This window comes from Talpa occidentalis, unplaced genomic scaffold (assembly GCF_014898055.3).
Source record: "Talpa occidentalis isolate TD23 unplaced genomic scaffold, MPIMG_talOcc4v2.1 talOcc4.9, whole genome shotgun sequence".
NCBI lineage: Eukaryota > Metazoa > Chordata > Mammalia > Eulipotyphla > Talpidae > Talpa > Talpa occidentalis.
Genome location: NW_023605305.1, coordinates 50,063,894 through 50,080,763, shown reverse-complemented (window position 1 = coordinate 50,080,763; position 16,870 = coordinate 50,063,894).

Genomic DNA, 16,870 nt, shown 5'->3' with positions numbered 1-16,870 from the left:
ATTAATACTGGGGATTTAAAATAAAGTCATTTTCATATTTACAGACACATCACCCAAAGCAGTGATAGTGAAGGCAAAGATAAACAGCTGGGACTACATCAAATTAAAGAGCTTCTGCACAGCAAAAGAGATAATAACAAAAACAAAGAGAAACCCCACCAACTGGGAGAACATTTTTGCACACAACATTAATGATAAAGGACTGATCACAAAAATCTACAAAGAGCTGATGAGACTCAACAAAAACAAAGAAAATAATCCAGTCAAAAAATGGGCAGAGCTAAAAAGAAACTTCTCTGAAGAAGAGATGCAAATGGCCAACAGGCATATGAGAAAATGTTCAACATCACTTGTAATCAGGGAAATGCAAATCAAAACTACATGAGATACCATCTTACACCAGTGAGAATGGCACATATTAAAAAAACTAGCAACAACAAATGTTGGCGAGGTTGTGGAGAAAAAGGAATTCTCCTGCACTGCTGGTGGGAGTGCAAACTGGTCCAACCACTATGGAGAGCTGTGTGGAGATTTCTGGACCTACTAAACATAGAGCTTCCATATGATCCAGCAATTCCACTCCTAGGTGTTTACCCAAAGGACACCGAAACATCAATTCCAAAGAGCACCTGCACCCCTATGTTTATAGCAGCACTATTTACAATAGCTAAGCTTTGGAAACAGCTCAAATGCCCAAAAATAGATGACTGGACAAGAAGATATGGTACATATACACCATGGAATATTACTCAGCATTCAAAAAAGATAAACACATGCAATTTGCAGCAACATGGATGGCGCTGGAAGGGATCATGCTCCACGAAATAAGCCAGAAAGAAAAAGAAAAATACCAGATGGTCTCACTTGTAGCAGGAATCTAGAAAACTTAAATAAGGGACCAGGAAAAAGAATAACTATAAGAAAGTAAAAATCAAAATCAACAAACAACTATGAACCAGAGACACTCTATGGGGGATGGGGGAGGAATTGGGGTCAAAATAAGGGGGTCGCAATTGTATGGGGAATATAAAAATAAAATTTATAATAAAAAAAATAAAATAAAATAAAGTCCTTTTTCCTGGACTCCTATTTAATTATTTCTTATATGTGGTTATTTCATACTGGAAAATAGATATGATTATTAATCAAATTTTACAGGCCCTTCAAAGTGGAGTTTCCAAATCTAATCACAAATTTTGCTTCTGACTTTAAGGAAATGCTTTTCAGAGATTAATACATATTGTGTCAAGTATTAATTTATATCTTTCAATCGTATTGAAACAGTAAAGTGAAAAGTGGTAGAAAAAGTAACATGCGTAGTTGCAACAAAAACAGAAATTTCTCCACTATCATTAATGCTGAATTTGTCTGTATGGGATGCTTACTGCTTTTTAATTTGTCCGTATGGGATGCTTACTGAGAGGCTGTAAAAATCAGTCACTGTACTTTATAACTAGGCCAACTCAGAGATTTTTGTGGGCAAAGTGAAAGAAAACAATAATATAGCACAAATACAAACTGGAAAGACCATTAAATCTCATGGATTAATACTGAAATCAGTAGGCAGAACTAGCAAGGAATTTAAGGTAACAACAAATGTCAGTCCTAATCTTTTCCACATGGATTCTTCTGTTTTCACAGTAGCAAAAAAACTTTGAAAGGAAAAGGATCTAAATATTCTACTGAAGTCACTTTTTGGAGGTGTTGGGTTTGGAGAGTGGCATCCTTGGGTTAACCCTTGGAAAAGTTTCACCAGAGCTCCCCTTTCAGTGCACCAATGAGTTTCTCAGGCTAGTTTCTCCATGAGACAGAAGCATTAGTTATATCCAAAAGGGCAGGTTTATTATACAAGGGAAGGAAGGATAAATAATGCTTGCATAGACACAAGTGGGCAGAAAGAGCTGCCCCTGAAAGGGACAGGTTTGCTAGAAGAGGTTGTATTGTCGCAGGTGGGCAGCTACGAGAGGAGAGCTGCCTCTGCTGCTTTGCAAAAGGAGGTCAGTGAAGAGTCACAGCTCACAGGTGGGCAGGAGGGACACTGCCCTGCAGGTGGGCAGAAGGGCCGCTGCCCTGCAAAGGGAGAAAACTGGAGGCAAAGAAGGCACAGACAGGCAGAAGGGCCGAGGCTATTTCTCTACAAAAGAAAAAGGTTGGTGAAAGATGAAAATGCATACATTGTGCAAAAATGAAAAAATGATGTAAGAAATAAAAAAAAAAAGATACTGGGTTAGAGCAAAATCAAGCACACTAATGTAAACTAGGAAAAAACCTATCAGAATCTAGGGCCTCCCTGTGCAAACTGGTCCAACCACTATGGAGAGCTGTGTGGAGATTCCTCAGCCTACTAAAGATAGTGCTTCCATATGATCCAGCAATTCCACTCCTAGGTATTTACCCAAAGGGCACAGAAACATTAATTCCAAGGAGCACCTGCACCCCTATGTTTATAGCAGCACTATTTACAATAGCTAAGCTTTGGAAACAACCCAAATGCCCAAAAATAGATGACTGGATCAAGAAGATGTGGTACATATATACCATGGAATATTACTCAGCATTCAAAAAAGATAAACACATGCAATTTGCAGCAACATGGATGGAGCTGGAAGGGATCATGCTCCGTGAAATAAGCCAGAAAGAAAAAGAAAAATACTGGATGGTCTCACTTGTAGCAGGAATCTAGAAAACTTAAATAAGGGACCAGGAAAATGAATAACTATAAGAAAGTGAAAATCAAAATCAACAAAAAACTATGAACCAGAGTCACTTTATGGGGGGTAGGGGGCAGGAGGGGAGGGATTGGGGTCAAAATAAGGGGGTTGCAATTGTATGGGGAATATAAAAATAAAATTTATTATAAAAAAAAAAATCCCACAAGAATGGTGTTTTCCCCATACCGGGAAGAGAAGAGCATTCTTAACACCAGAGACAGTTCAATGCAGAAGTGAACCTGCATTCAATGCAGAAATAAACCTGTAACAGGGTGGTTCCCAGGAAAGGGGGAGGTTCCCTGCCCCACCCAAGGGAGGGTGGAGCTGAGCAGGGAGAGAAGAAGCTGCAGAAGAGACTGAGGAAGGAACTTTAATAAAACTAGGAAACAAGGGCCTCCCCGGTGGCGCAGCGGTTGAGCGCTGGGTTGCGAAGCTGCGCGCGGCCTCTGCGGCGCCGGTTCGATCCCCGGCTGCTCCCCGGCCACCAGAGGAGGGTCCCACATGGCGCGCAGACCTCTCCTGCCGCCCGCTGCTCCCCTCAGCAGTGTACTTCGGTCCTTCTGCCTGCTCTGCTCCCCGCTCTGGCTCTGGTGAATTCTCTCGCCCTCCCGTGCTTCTGACTGTACCCAGTGCATGTATAAACAAAAACAAACAAACAAACCAGCAAACAAATAAATAAAGCATGCCTCTATAAAAAAAAAAAAACTAGGAAACAATACAGGTAAGGCAAAGTGTAACAGGGTGGTCCCCAGGAAAGGGGGAGGTTCCCTGTTACAAACCTACTAAAATAACTCTTCTTATTTCCCTTAATGTATTTCCTAGTCACTTTCCCACAATTTACTGTCCCTAGTTCAAACACCCTTGTCTTGTCACATCCCCATAATATTCTTTATGTAGAAATGTATATGACTTTGGGGACCTAATGTAACAGGGTGGTCCCCAGGAAAGGGGGAGGTTCCCTGCCCCACCCAAGGGAGGGTGGAGCTGAGCAGGAAGAGAAGTTGTAGAAGAGACTGAGGAGGAAGGAAGCAGGATGGAGCCAGAAGGAGACCTGGAGGAGGCTCATGGAGCCTAGAGACACGTGAAGAAACTGTGCTTGTCTTTTGGTCGTGGACTGGGTGACACAGATGTGGGTGAGACCCGTGGGGAGGTGACAATGGCAACTTTTATTTTGATGTTGATTTTGCTTTTTTTTTTTCGGGCTTGTCTGGTTGTTTGTGACCCTTTGCTGTGGGTCCCCACCCGCACGCTTTAAAGGGACTTATGAATACTCTACTACAGACACATGCAAAAGGGTTAATAAAAGGTTTATTTACAAGAGAAAAAGAAATAAGGAAAATATACAACTCAGGGAGAAAATAGGGAAATAAAGTCTTTAATGCGTCCTACCCGATCCGACGACCTAAAAACCCAAAGTCACTCTCCGAGCTGGCCGGACGCTGCCAGCTGGCGGAGAGCCAAAATGGAGAGCCCCCCAAAGCCCACGTGTCTGCCTTTTGTATCCACCTGGCTGCTTAACCCCACCCTCAGGTCCCAGTCACCTTCCCTTTGGTGGTGATGGGATTTGGAGTTCCCAGTGTCTTTGGCTTTGACCTGGGGTGGGGGTGGAGTCCACAAAGCCTATATGGAATTTGCTTTGGGACATCCTTTTCCCCCTAACACTAACAGCTTCTCTGGGTCTTCATTTTCCTTTTGAAGACTCCCATGAACATATTTTATGTTGATGTACATTTTATATGCTTAATATGTAAAAATATTAAATATAATATGTATGCTTTTCTCTTAAAAAAAAAGAACCTAGGGCCTCCCTGGTGGGTGGCGCAAGGGGTTAAGATGCAACCCATGAAACTGTCCACAGCCTCTGCAGCACGAGTTTGATTCCTGGCCAGCTAGGAGCAACCCACATGGCACAACAGACCTCTCCTGGCTCGCCCGCTGCTCCCCTCAGCATTGTATTTTAGTCAGTCTGCCTGTTCTGTTTCCCACTCTGTCTCTGGTGAATCCTCCCACCCCCTGGATCTCTGGCCTATACCCCAGCTCTTGTATGCAAAAATAAATTAATCTTTTAAAAAAAAAGAAAGAAAAGAAAAAGGTTGGTGGAAGAAGCACCTGCATAGTCACAGGGGGACAGAAGGACTACTGCCCCTTGCCAGTGCAGAAATTGCACTGATAATAGTCTTCTCTTTGGGAGGGGCTCATTCCTTTGTGGAGTTAACTTTTGTATTGGAATTTTCTACAATGGCCCTCAATCTCCATATCCCCACCTCTAGTTTGTATGCTGTGATACTTCCTATAGCAATCTGATAGCTGTTATAGCAGTTGGCTTCTAAGGATTTTTCATTTCTATAGCCAGTTTAATGACTATGTTAATCACTTCTACCCCCACCTCCAGCTCCAGGCTATGTGTGAGCCAGGTTTCTGATCTTGTGGTGCCTCCAAGTTTGCGGCTCTTATCCCCCATCACTATTAAGAAGAACTCTAATAACACTTCACTCTTCTGGCCCCTTTCATTTCCAGGGGGTCTTAAATATATTCCTCTTTTCTCATTTTGTTATAGGACAGGGAGAGGGGTAGCCCAAGCCCCGCAAACCTGCCTATTCTACATGGGTTCTGCCATCCGCCGCATCAACACAAAACATATGAGACTTTAATGGGAAGGAACTTTAATAAAACTAGGAAACAATACAGGTAAGGCAAAGAGTCTAGTTTCTAAATGAAGCACCCAAAGTTACCCATCCCCTCGTGGGTAAAAGTCCATCCATATGGGATCGGCCCAGAGCAAGGCCTCAAAGCCTGCCACAAGTCTAAAACATCTTCCAGTGGGGACCCACAGAAAAGGGTCACAAACAACCAGACAAGCCCGGAAGGAAAAGAGCAAAATCAACATCAAGATAAAAGCTGCCATTGTCACCTCCCCACGGGTCTCACCCACATCTGTGTCACCCAGTCCACGACCAAAAGACAAGCGCAGTTTCTTCACGTGTCTCTAGGCTCCATGCGCCTCCTCCAGGTCTCCTGGCTCCATCCTGCTTCCTTTCTCAGTCTCTTCTCCAGTTTCTCTTCTTCCTGCTCAGCTCCACCCTCCCTTGGGTGGGGCAGGGAACCTCCCCCTTTCCTGGGGACCACCCTGTTACAATTTCACATAGATGTGAAGACCCCAACCAAATAGACATTCTGTATTCCAAATTCCTATTGTGACAGTTGTAGTAGGATGAAAGAGGACCATTATTTTGGAAAAACATGTGCAATTCTTAAAACAACTCATTTTTAAAGTTTATACAGGAACCAGAAATGAAATATGAATATGAGTGAAATAAACAGATTCACAATTCAGAGAGATGACATGGAAAAACAAAATAAAGGAATATGTTTATGTAAATTATAAGCACTCCAGGACTTAGATATTATTCTTTCTCCAGCACTGTCAACCATTTATATAGCATTGTGTACACATGTGACAATATAGAATGAATAATAATAATTAATACAGTATGCTTGTTCTGCAGTCAAATGCTCTACCCCTGAGCTATACCCCCACAGTATGCTTGTTCTGAATCCCAGTCTTCTCCTTATCAGATTCTTGCCTTCTACTTATTTTAAAGTCAGTTCATAATTGACCATACGCATTTCCCAAGGCTTTCTCTTTTCTTTCTCTCTTGTAGAGCCACTAGTCATTATTTTGGATAAATATCTTGCTATATCATTACTAACAAAGCATGGACTTCAAAGAGTTCAACATGGATAGTGTTGAAATAATTGGAATGTTAGCCAAGAGTCTTAACCTCAAAGGGGTGTGATTTCAGTGATTTCTGGTTTCAGATGGGTCAGAAATAAAGGCAGGGGGAATCTGGGGAATTGGTCAGGGGGAAGTATAGAGAAAGGGTAAAGGGAGTATTCCTGAAACCAGACCAAATTCATTAAAAATACCAAGATATGAAAATTCAAAAGTTTCTTTTCATTTTTACCTCCCAATGCATGTATTTGTTGAAGGAATCAACAAATGAACGTGGAGAATCCCTACTGAAATAGCTAACTGGTTTCCTAAGACAAATCTTTTTTCTCTCCATTTATCCCACACACTTCTGCTAGAATAATCTCCCAAAAGTACAGCTCCAGCAATAATTTTCCTTTAAGTTAAAAATAAAATCAAGCTAATCTCTGCTTATACAATAACTCCCCTTCACATCCTCCATGGTTTCAAGCCTACCTTTCTAGTCTGATCTCCTTCTACAAGCCTCTATACATCCTGTGTGGCTGCAGTGTTAATTCTCCCTGGGTTCCCTCAAACAGACCTGGTTCTTCAGTGGCTCAGTGCTGTTTTTGTTTCTCTCTCTATAACACTTAGCTTCACTCCGTAAACTCAGAAAACTTACTCAGCACTCAAGAGCAACATCAAAGGTCACCTCCTCATACTTTCTTTCCTGTCTTTCCTCTTACTACCAGGTTTCTCCTTCTTATCAACTCTTAATTTTACAAGTCACTAGCCACATTTGTATGTTAGTTGCTTTACTTGGCAGTCTCCTTCAGTAAATCAAGTTCAAGAGCAGAGATTATTTTCTTCATCCCTGAAGAGTGTTAGGGCACTGGGAAAATCCTCCACACCTCTGGATTCTTCTCAAGCTGGATAATCAAAACAGCATCAGATGGGTTGGCAAAGGAAAAATCAATCTAATAACAATATGTTAACCTCTTATATACATGAGAAAGACCCATTAAGATGGACTGTCCACCTGCCTTCAAACACCATGTTAAATAATCTCAGTTAAGACAAAGGATACAGAGGGAGGGGGAAGAGAAGATCTGTAGAGTGATTACCAGGGAAGGCTAAATAAACAAAGATAAGGTTGTTATGCAGATTTTTTAAAAGATTTATTTATTTATGCACTGAAGAACTGGGGTAAAGGCCAGAGGTGGGGGGGGGAGAGGATTCACCAAAGACAGAGTGGGGAGCAGAACAGGCAGATCTACTGAAATACACTGCTGAGGGGAGCACCAGGTACAACAGGAAAGGTCTCCTGTGCCATGTGGTCAGCTCCCTGGTGGGCCAGGGATCTAACTAGTGCTGCAGAGGCTGAAGATTGCTTCATAGCGCTATGCTTAACCCCTTGCGCCACAGGGAGGTCCTGTTATGCAGATTTAAATTCTGCCTTCTCCACTGAGGGAGACTGGGTCCTTTTGGTACATTTAGGGAAGTGGCCTTACAGAGAGAAGTTGTTTTTGTACAAGTGTCTCTCACAAAAGGGCAACCTACACTTGGCCTTCAGAACCTCTCCTATAAATTGAATTTTTTACTAAAGATACATTTTGGGGTGGTAGATTTTTGCTCCCCTACAGTAGAGATGACTTGTTCAACCCTGGGTTCAGAATAACATCTGATATATAGTAGGTACTCAATAAATACTTGTTTAAAAAAAACAACAACACTAAAATACAACATGAAATTATATTTTCCTAGCAAGTGATACAGTGAAACTCCTAGAAAATGCAAATCACCCATTATCCTTAGCATTTGCCTCAAAAAAAGGATAATAAACAATAAATGTCTGGTAGAAACAATTAGCCTAGAAAGCAGGTGCTGGTTCAGTCCCCCAACACATTCTACATAGAGGTTCCACTCTGGGTTTCATTTAGTTTGTAAAGCTCAGAAATGGACTCCCACTCCAACAGTAAGCGCAAACAATACCAAGAGCTCAATCTAGCAGCCTCCAAGTGCACTCAAATCTCATTCAAAGTCAAGGGAAATTATGCATACATGAGAAATAGAAGGGAGGGAAATAAGAAAGACTGGCCTGCTAGCTGCTTCTTGGAATAGTCAAGAAAAAGACCACAAAGGTTCAGTTCCTGAGAAAACTGTCACCTATTTGCAGTCATTTTTTCATCTTCATAGGAATTTATTGGATTAGGAAAGACCTTTGCTACTCCACATTATTCCAAGCTCCCAGTGGCCTTTGCATTAGTTAATGTCTATGCTTCCTGGTTAATTGTGGCAGGCGAGCAGCAGGCTGCACAGATGTCAGATGTCATACTCTATCAGATGAAGAGGTTCCTGCCTCAGGCTGTTTATATATGACCTACCAGGATTTCCTGCTGCATGATGAAATAATTAGGGGGCTGCCATGCAGGGAATAATGTTGCAAGTAAATTGTAACAGCATTACATTAGAAAAAGAAAATGAAACATTTGGCTTTATCTGCATTAGAATCTTCCTAAAGTTTACTGTGAAAATTCTGCTCTTTATTTTTACAATATTCACGTGGGTGCTAGATTTTAATGTTCACTATAGAACACAATGAGCTTAGTAAGGCTTTCTGTAATGCTTCTGCTACAATTTGAGTCTAAACAGAGCAGAGAGATATCTTTTTTGTGTGTTTAATTTACTGAATAAAGTTTGTCTTTTGCCTCTTATAACAAACCAATTCTACAGACTCAACAAAGTCTGGAGAGTCTTTTTTAAAAATTAACAATATTTTCTAAACCAAATAATTCTTAAATCTTATTGAGTTCTAATTTCTAACTTTCTGGTCCAGAAAATAAATATATACCTTGTTTATAAGGGAATATTTTGAAATGTTTTTAATCTATAAGAACTTATTGTAAGACTATAAGCTCTTATCCACATACGGTTTCCATGATTCAAGAGAATTATCCTATATACAAACATGATTCAAAATTAAGAACAAAAATTCTAAGTGACTTTGATCATTAAAATTAAAAGTTTAGCAGTGATCTCATGAGTCAGAACAAAGCAGATGGACAAATGCAACAATTCAGACTGGCTTAAATTAGCAAGTTTTCATTCATACAATGCATCCCTCTACCTGAGTCATGAACACTTTCCCTAATAAGACTATAAATCCCCTGAGGGTTAACAGTCATATGCATTTTTGTATTTCCTGTTCCTACTTAGCAAAAATACTCAATAAAGTTTTGATAAACTGAATTATAGAGTGTGGAGAAAGGATAAAGAGCAAGGATTAGAAAAAGGCAATGACTGAGACGAATTCCTCATTTTGCCATATTTTTTCTGTGCAGATACAGTATCATCCCCTCCCAGAACATCCCCCTTGCTATAATTCTAAAAGAGTTAATGATTCCCAGCCCCCTCATCTGAATAGTGAGCTTAATCCTACGTGTTCATATTTGAGTATAATTCCTATCATAAATTACTAAAGGAAACAAAAATCCATCTGAGTCTTGTCACTTGAAAATCTACACACATGAAGGTAGCCGCATGGATTATGGGAGATCCTGGGGGAACACAGCTTTTAGAACAGAAGGGAGATTTTGTACTACATTTCTAGGAAAAGCATAAGAAAAACAAGATACTCTATGAGATGTATAAGATAGTTTTTGTCCCAGTTGTCAACTCTGATCCATTAATTATAGCTACTGTGTAAATGTTCTATGGGAATGTTCCAGGTTCTGCAAGAAAGTGCAGTAATTTATTAATGATCTCTGCCTTGACCTTGGTAACAGGTGATAATATAAGTGCTAACTATCTGTCATCCCAGCAGCTCTTCAAAAAGGCTGTAGTTATTTTGTGAGAGAATTGTGCAATCTCTGAAGCAAAACAAAAGTTGATTACATCATAACACCAAAGTGTTGCCCTCCTTGCCTTGTTTAATAAACATTAATTGAGGGCCTCCCTGGTGGCTCAAGGTGGTAAGCACCGCACTATGAAGCAATCCAAAGCCTCTGCAGCACGAGTTCGAGAGTCCGATCCCCAGTCCATCAGGGAGCAACCCGCATGGCGAGGCAGACCCCTCCTGTCTCGCCCGCTCCTCCCCTCAGTGTGTATTTCAGTCAGTCTGCCTGTTCTGTTCCCCACTCTGTCTCTGGTGAATCCTCTCAACTGAAATCACCCCATCCCCTGGCATCTCTGTCCTGTGCCCCAGCTCTTGTGTTCCTAAATAAATAAATCTTAAAAAAATAAATAGACATTAGTTGAGGACTAACCTCAAGGAATTAATGGCCATCTGTAGGAGGCAAATAAATAGGAAATTTTAATATTATTTTTAACAACATAAAAATATGTAACAATTAGTTAAAAGAGTTCATATTAAAATGACTAATCCTTGCTACAGTGAAGAGAGGGATATTGTAAAATGTTTCTCAGAGAAATAAAGAAAAGTGAAGATTTAGGGATATGTAAAAATTAACTGATCCCAACAAAAAAGGTAAACAAAAGGCATTTTGGACAACATATTCAAGGACATGTCCTCATTCAGTTTCACACTGCTTTGTTCAAGAGCAAGTGGGAGATGATTTAAAATAAAGGTAGAATTGTAAAGAATAGTCAGAATTCAAAGGACTTTGTATGTCAAGCCAAATAGACAAGAGAATCTTAAGCAGAACAATAGCTTGACCTCTTTCATTTTTTGACCTTCATCTACTATTCCTTTCCTACTCTCTCTGCTTTTTCAATAGATAAACATATTAAGGACTCTACTCGTTTAAGAAAGAAATCTCTTGATTCTACATATCTGCATATTTTGTTCTCTCCCCAACTAAGTCACCAAATTTCTGAAAATAATAATCTGAAATTTCAGTCTCCACTCCCAGTTTACTTCTACACCTACTACAGTATTGATACCAAGCCAAGGTGCTCACTACCTAATGCACACAAAGCTAAGATTACAAAATCCCATGTTTTCAAAGAAGAAAAGATTTATTGCAAGTGTATCAGCAGGAAGACAGGAGCAAAAATAATGCCTCAAATCCACCTTTCTGACCAGAAAAGGTAAGGTGGGAGCAGGGCTGAAAACAGAGGAATTAAATGTTATTGGTTAAAAATGGAATAAATCAAAGGAATGTATGTTACAGATACACCTCAGTAAAGGGGAGGCACCATTTTCCCTGCCTCTACTTACATGCATCCACCTTGGATTATAGGTTCCAGTAAGCCATGTACTGGACTTCTTCAGTTAGGGAGTTTCTATTGTAGAAACTAGGGGCAGAGCTGAGTGCTCCCTGTATAAAACAGAAAGACAGGAAGGCCTGCCTCTCTTGCTTCTCTGACTTAGGCTTTCACTCAGAATCTAGAGGGACTTGGAAGAGACACATGGAAGAGAGACATGGGAAGTTGCTACTAGTCCTTTGCAGAGACAATAGCAGCCATTATCTTAATATGCTATATTTTACAATCTCTCCTGCTGCCCCAGCTCTTAGGGATATGATTCTGAAGCTTTTCTTGTGGTTCCCTGTGAGAAAACAACAGACTTGTTGCAAGCTTTCAGGCTTCAGTGACACAGACCCAGTTTGACTTGGTATTTGCCCACAAGGGGATGGGTTATTTGGAGAGTTTTATTAGAAAACTGTTATCGGGAATATCTTTTCTTCAATTCTCTCTTTATGCATACCAATTCTATTTGTTTTTTACACTAAGCATCTTCCTTTGGTCCAGTGGACCACTAGACCCTTTTGAGAGCATTCACTCCATAATAATTTGGGGTCCCTAGGTGCCCCTCATCTTGTGCTAACATATAGATTTGGCTGAAGTCCATTGGATAGTTTCAAAATGGCCTATATGTGGTGAGGTCCTTTTCAAATGATCTTAGTGGATAGACCCCTCACTTTTGAGTATGGATCTGGTAGTTCCTTTTTTTTGGCTCCATGTTAGTGGTTGCATGCAGACTGTATGACTTACAGTCAACTGACACATTCTGTTGCTTCTTTGAAGACAACCTCAAAAGATAACTAAGCATGTTCAATTGTCCTGCTGATAGGCCATGGTTTCAACATGTCTCCTATTTCACTACTTCCTCTAACATACTGGGAAAAGTATCTAATTAACTCTGTTGTCTGTTCTAACAGACATGGGACTTAAATGGGCCCTTAGTGACATCTGACATAACTTATGAGCACTCCTTGAAGCCTTCTTCCTCAGCTTCCAGAACTCTAGTCTCTCTTCCTTTTCTTTTTACCTTTCTGACCTACATGCGTCTCCACTGCGAGCTCTACTTCTGCTACACAGATCTTAGATGCATATATCCCCCCAGAGCTTCAACCGCTCATGTCTCTCAAAACATTCTGTCCATGACTGAATTCCTTTTCATTCTTTTTTTTTAAAGATTTATATTTATACAATAAAGATTTATACAATTTAAAGATTTATACAATTTAAAGATTTATACAATTTTATATTTATACAATTTAAAGATTTATATTTATTTATACAAGCACTGGGTACAGTCAGAAGTGAGTGACGCAGGAGGATAAGAGAATTCACCAGAGTCAGAGCAGGGAACAGAACAGGCAGACTGACGAAATACACTGCTGAGGGGAGCAGCAGGAGCAGCAGGAGAGGTCTTTTGTGCCATGTGGGACCCTCGCAGGTGGTTGGGGAACGAACCTGTGCTGCAGAGGCTACGGGTAGCTTTACAGCCCAGCGCTCAACCGCTGCGCCACTAGGGAGGCCCTCCTTTTCATTCTTTAGCATTCCACCAAAATACCACACCCACTGTGAAGTCCATTCCTGATTTAATTTGTTTATAATTATCACAACACATTACCCTTTTTAGATGTCAGCTTTGCTCTGTAAATGGTGATCCCTTGGAGAGGAAAGGCCACTGCTTTATATCTGTTGTGAGGTCAGTCTCCCCAAAAGGGTCAGATAGGTTTTTTTCAGTGTATCTGTGATAGCATGCCCTCTTCCAACAATCATCACCTTCTAGTAAATGTCAGTCAAGACCTGTGAGTCCTGAGAAATCTATTGTCATTACTTAAAAATGTGGATTATTTTAAGTTAAGAGCAGTAAAAGCTCCAGAAGCTACAAGAAACTCTGTTCTTGTCTCAGTTATTTTCCTTTTCCTTGTTGAAGAAGCAATCATTATCCTCTTTTTCATGACCTACAAGAATGTAGTTGAGGGGTAACATCCAGGTTATCTATAAACATGTCTGCTCTATCTGAGAATCTCATATTTACTCTGAGAGTAAAGATGAAGTCAACCCCTCCTTGTCTATGATGTGTCATATGAAGTTCCCCTTCATGCCCTAGGTCATTAAACACAGAATAAATATCCTGCACTCCTCCATTACTCTTTAGAATTTACAACCATGATGATTCTTATGTGTATGTTATTAAATTTTGGCTTGTTCTCCTACAAATTGGTCTGATATTAATTTGCCCATCCACCTGTAATAGTGCAGGGTGAGGGGTTCCCTGGGAATGCCAAACCCACCTGCTCTAAATAGGTTCTGCCATCTGTTGCATCAAGACAGAACATACTCTAGAGCATAAGACCTTCAATAGAATGCAAATAGTGTGCAATGAAGAGAAGAAAAAGAATTATAGTTAAAGTAGTTTCCAATTAATACCCATTCCTTTGTGGGTAAATGCCCAGCCAAAGCAGGGCAGCTGAGGTCCAAAGGCTTGCCACCAGCCTAAAGCACCTTCTGGTGGGAAACCATAGAAAATGGGTAAAAGTGGCCAGGAAGGAAAAGAGCAAAATCAAAATCGAAGTCAATATAAAGTATGCTTTTGTCAGCCTCCCAAGAGTCTCTTTCAAGTGTCTCCTCCCATGTCCCCAAGTTCCTGGTCCAAGTCAAAGGCCAAGAAGCAAATGCAGCTGCTTCTTCACATGTCTCTGCTCCAGGTCTTCTTCCAATCCCCTTTCTTTCTCTTCTCCCAGTCTTTTTTAGCTTCACCTCCCTGTCCAGCTACACTTTTCCTTAGGGTGAGGCAGGGAATCTGGAACCTCCACTTTCCCTAGGGATTACCCTGTTACACTTCCAGCCTCAGAAGAACTAAGGGGGTGGGGAATTTTCCCTTGTGCACCAATACTGTAGTACCTGGCACTTGGTACATACACACTCTTGCCTTGTTGCAGGAATTAAAGGAGTGAAAGTCAAAGGTACATTTTGTATAGAATTTTCATCTCTTAAAATTCTTAACAGGTAGTAATCCTTCATTTTACAAATGCGGAACTGAGCAAAGAGATTGATAAAATCACAGGCTGGTCAAGGACAGATTTTTGAAATTCTAGTTTCCTGTTCTTTATGGCCTATCTGCTCCATTTTAAGTAAAACATACAAACAAATAGTATGAAAATTAGAAAAAATGTATGGACTCGACAATTCTGATTTTCTGAATAACTGTGTCACAGAGAAAATGAAAACAATTACTTTGTGCAAATTCAGGTGCCCTGTGTTTCTCAGGAGTATGTAAACTGGGCAACATTACATCCTGCTAAAGATGAGATAAATTTCTATATGGAACATTCTCTTGAGCCACAGAAGCCTCCATGAAATGTACTTAATCCAGTCAGGAGATCCTCAGAAATGCAAATTGCCCACTCGAAATAAGAAGGCACCTATTGTTCAGCCTTGATTGCCTCTGCAGGCCTACAGGCAAGGAAAAAAAATCCTTGAGAAGAGGGAGTCTAAAACCGCTCACACAGAGGAAAAATAAAAATGAAGCCAAACTGCAACAGGACTTCCATTTGTCATGTGGTAAGCAAGCAGGGGTTAGAGAGCCAAAACCATTTATGATTCTGAATCCTTTATTACTTCACTATCTATGTTCCATTATTTTTTTGTCCCCTATTTTCTCATAGATGTTGATAAATCTAAAATCTTTAATTTATCCTGTGGAGACCCACCTCACCATCAATGAATTCAACTTGTAAGAATAATTAGAGATGCCTTTAGAAATATAAAATCCTTTATACCAAGAGCAGGTACTTAAAGCAACTGGAGAAAAAAATAGCTTTCACCTTTTTCCTTCATTTAGATTTTTTTGTTCCTCTTTGGCTTACACAAATTCTGTTTCTCTTGCCTTGGGGGGAAATATGCTGATTTTTATTCCTAATTCAATTTCTTTTTGCAAGAAAAGACTTAGTCAACAAAATAAGTATTAAAATTTTCAAATTTAGAACATAATAAACCCTTCAGGAGAAAATAAACAAGGTGCCATTTTTCCAAAATTATTTTCATCTAACCTGTTTACCAGCTGAGAAATAAAAGACCTCGGTATTTAAACTTGAAACTTCTTTCATTGCTGTATCCCATCTCCTTTTCATCTTTATAAACAAAAGAAAGACTATAATTACTATACTAACAAAGAACACAGCTGAACTGTACATAGGTTACACCATTCTAAATAAAGTAGTAGAGAATAACAAATAACAGTCAAAGGAGATAACATAATAAACACATGAAGAACAATACACATCCTACAATTTAAGATGTCCCCTATTTTTAAGTATTTTAAACTTCCTTAGTGGAAAGAGACCTTAAAAGCATAAGCTAGCAATCTCATTTTATAGAAACTAGTGAGATCATATTGTCTAACCTTAGTTAAGTCTAAAATTTGCATCAATAATAACAATAGAAGCAGTGATGAAAACAATAATGGTTGTGGTAGTATCAACAATTACTATTTATTGAATATTTACAATGCCTCAGGCACTATGCTAATTGCCAAGTACACATTACCTCATTTAATCCTCATAACATTCTGGTTGAATAATTATTATCCCCACTTTAGAGATGAATAAAGAGGTAAATTTCTGATTAGTGGTATGCTAGCTTTGAAACCAGGGTGGCTGTGGTAACTGCACTTTCCTGTTTCTTCTTACTTTGCAAGAACAGGGTGGGCTTGCAAAAAGGACACCAGAAGACAAAAATACCCATACCTAGTGTGGATATTTCACAAATTGACAAGCTGTTTTTCAGAGCATAGGTCCAAAAGAGCATTTGCTATCTTCCAGGCGACCACTCACTGCCCAAAAGGAAAATTACCAGAGGAAAAAGGAAGCCAAATGCCCAGCTCATGATTAAATGGACATTTAGAAATGAGGGCTGCTCAGTTTTATTGTATTATAGGAACAAAATTCAAGTTACACCATGATTCAGCACAAAGCAACCAATGAGATTCTATCAACTTGCAAGTTCTGTACATTCATTGTACCTCAATTACTCAAATACTGCCCAAAACCCCAACCTTGAGCCTAATCTCCAGTCTCCTTGCCAGGTGACCTTGTAATAAACTGTTTTGTTTTTTTTTTTCTTTCCTCTCAAATGCCAGTGGTATAATCATTGGCTTCTGTGCTTTTAGTTATTGGGCAAGGGGCCCATATTCAGCTATAGCTTCTTCTAGAAGATGTATTGTGTTAGAAATCTCATTACCTAATAAGGCATTCCTTTCTCTTTTAAAAGA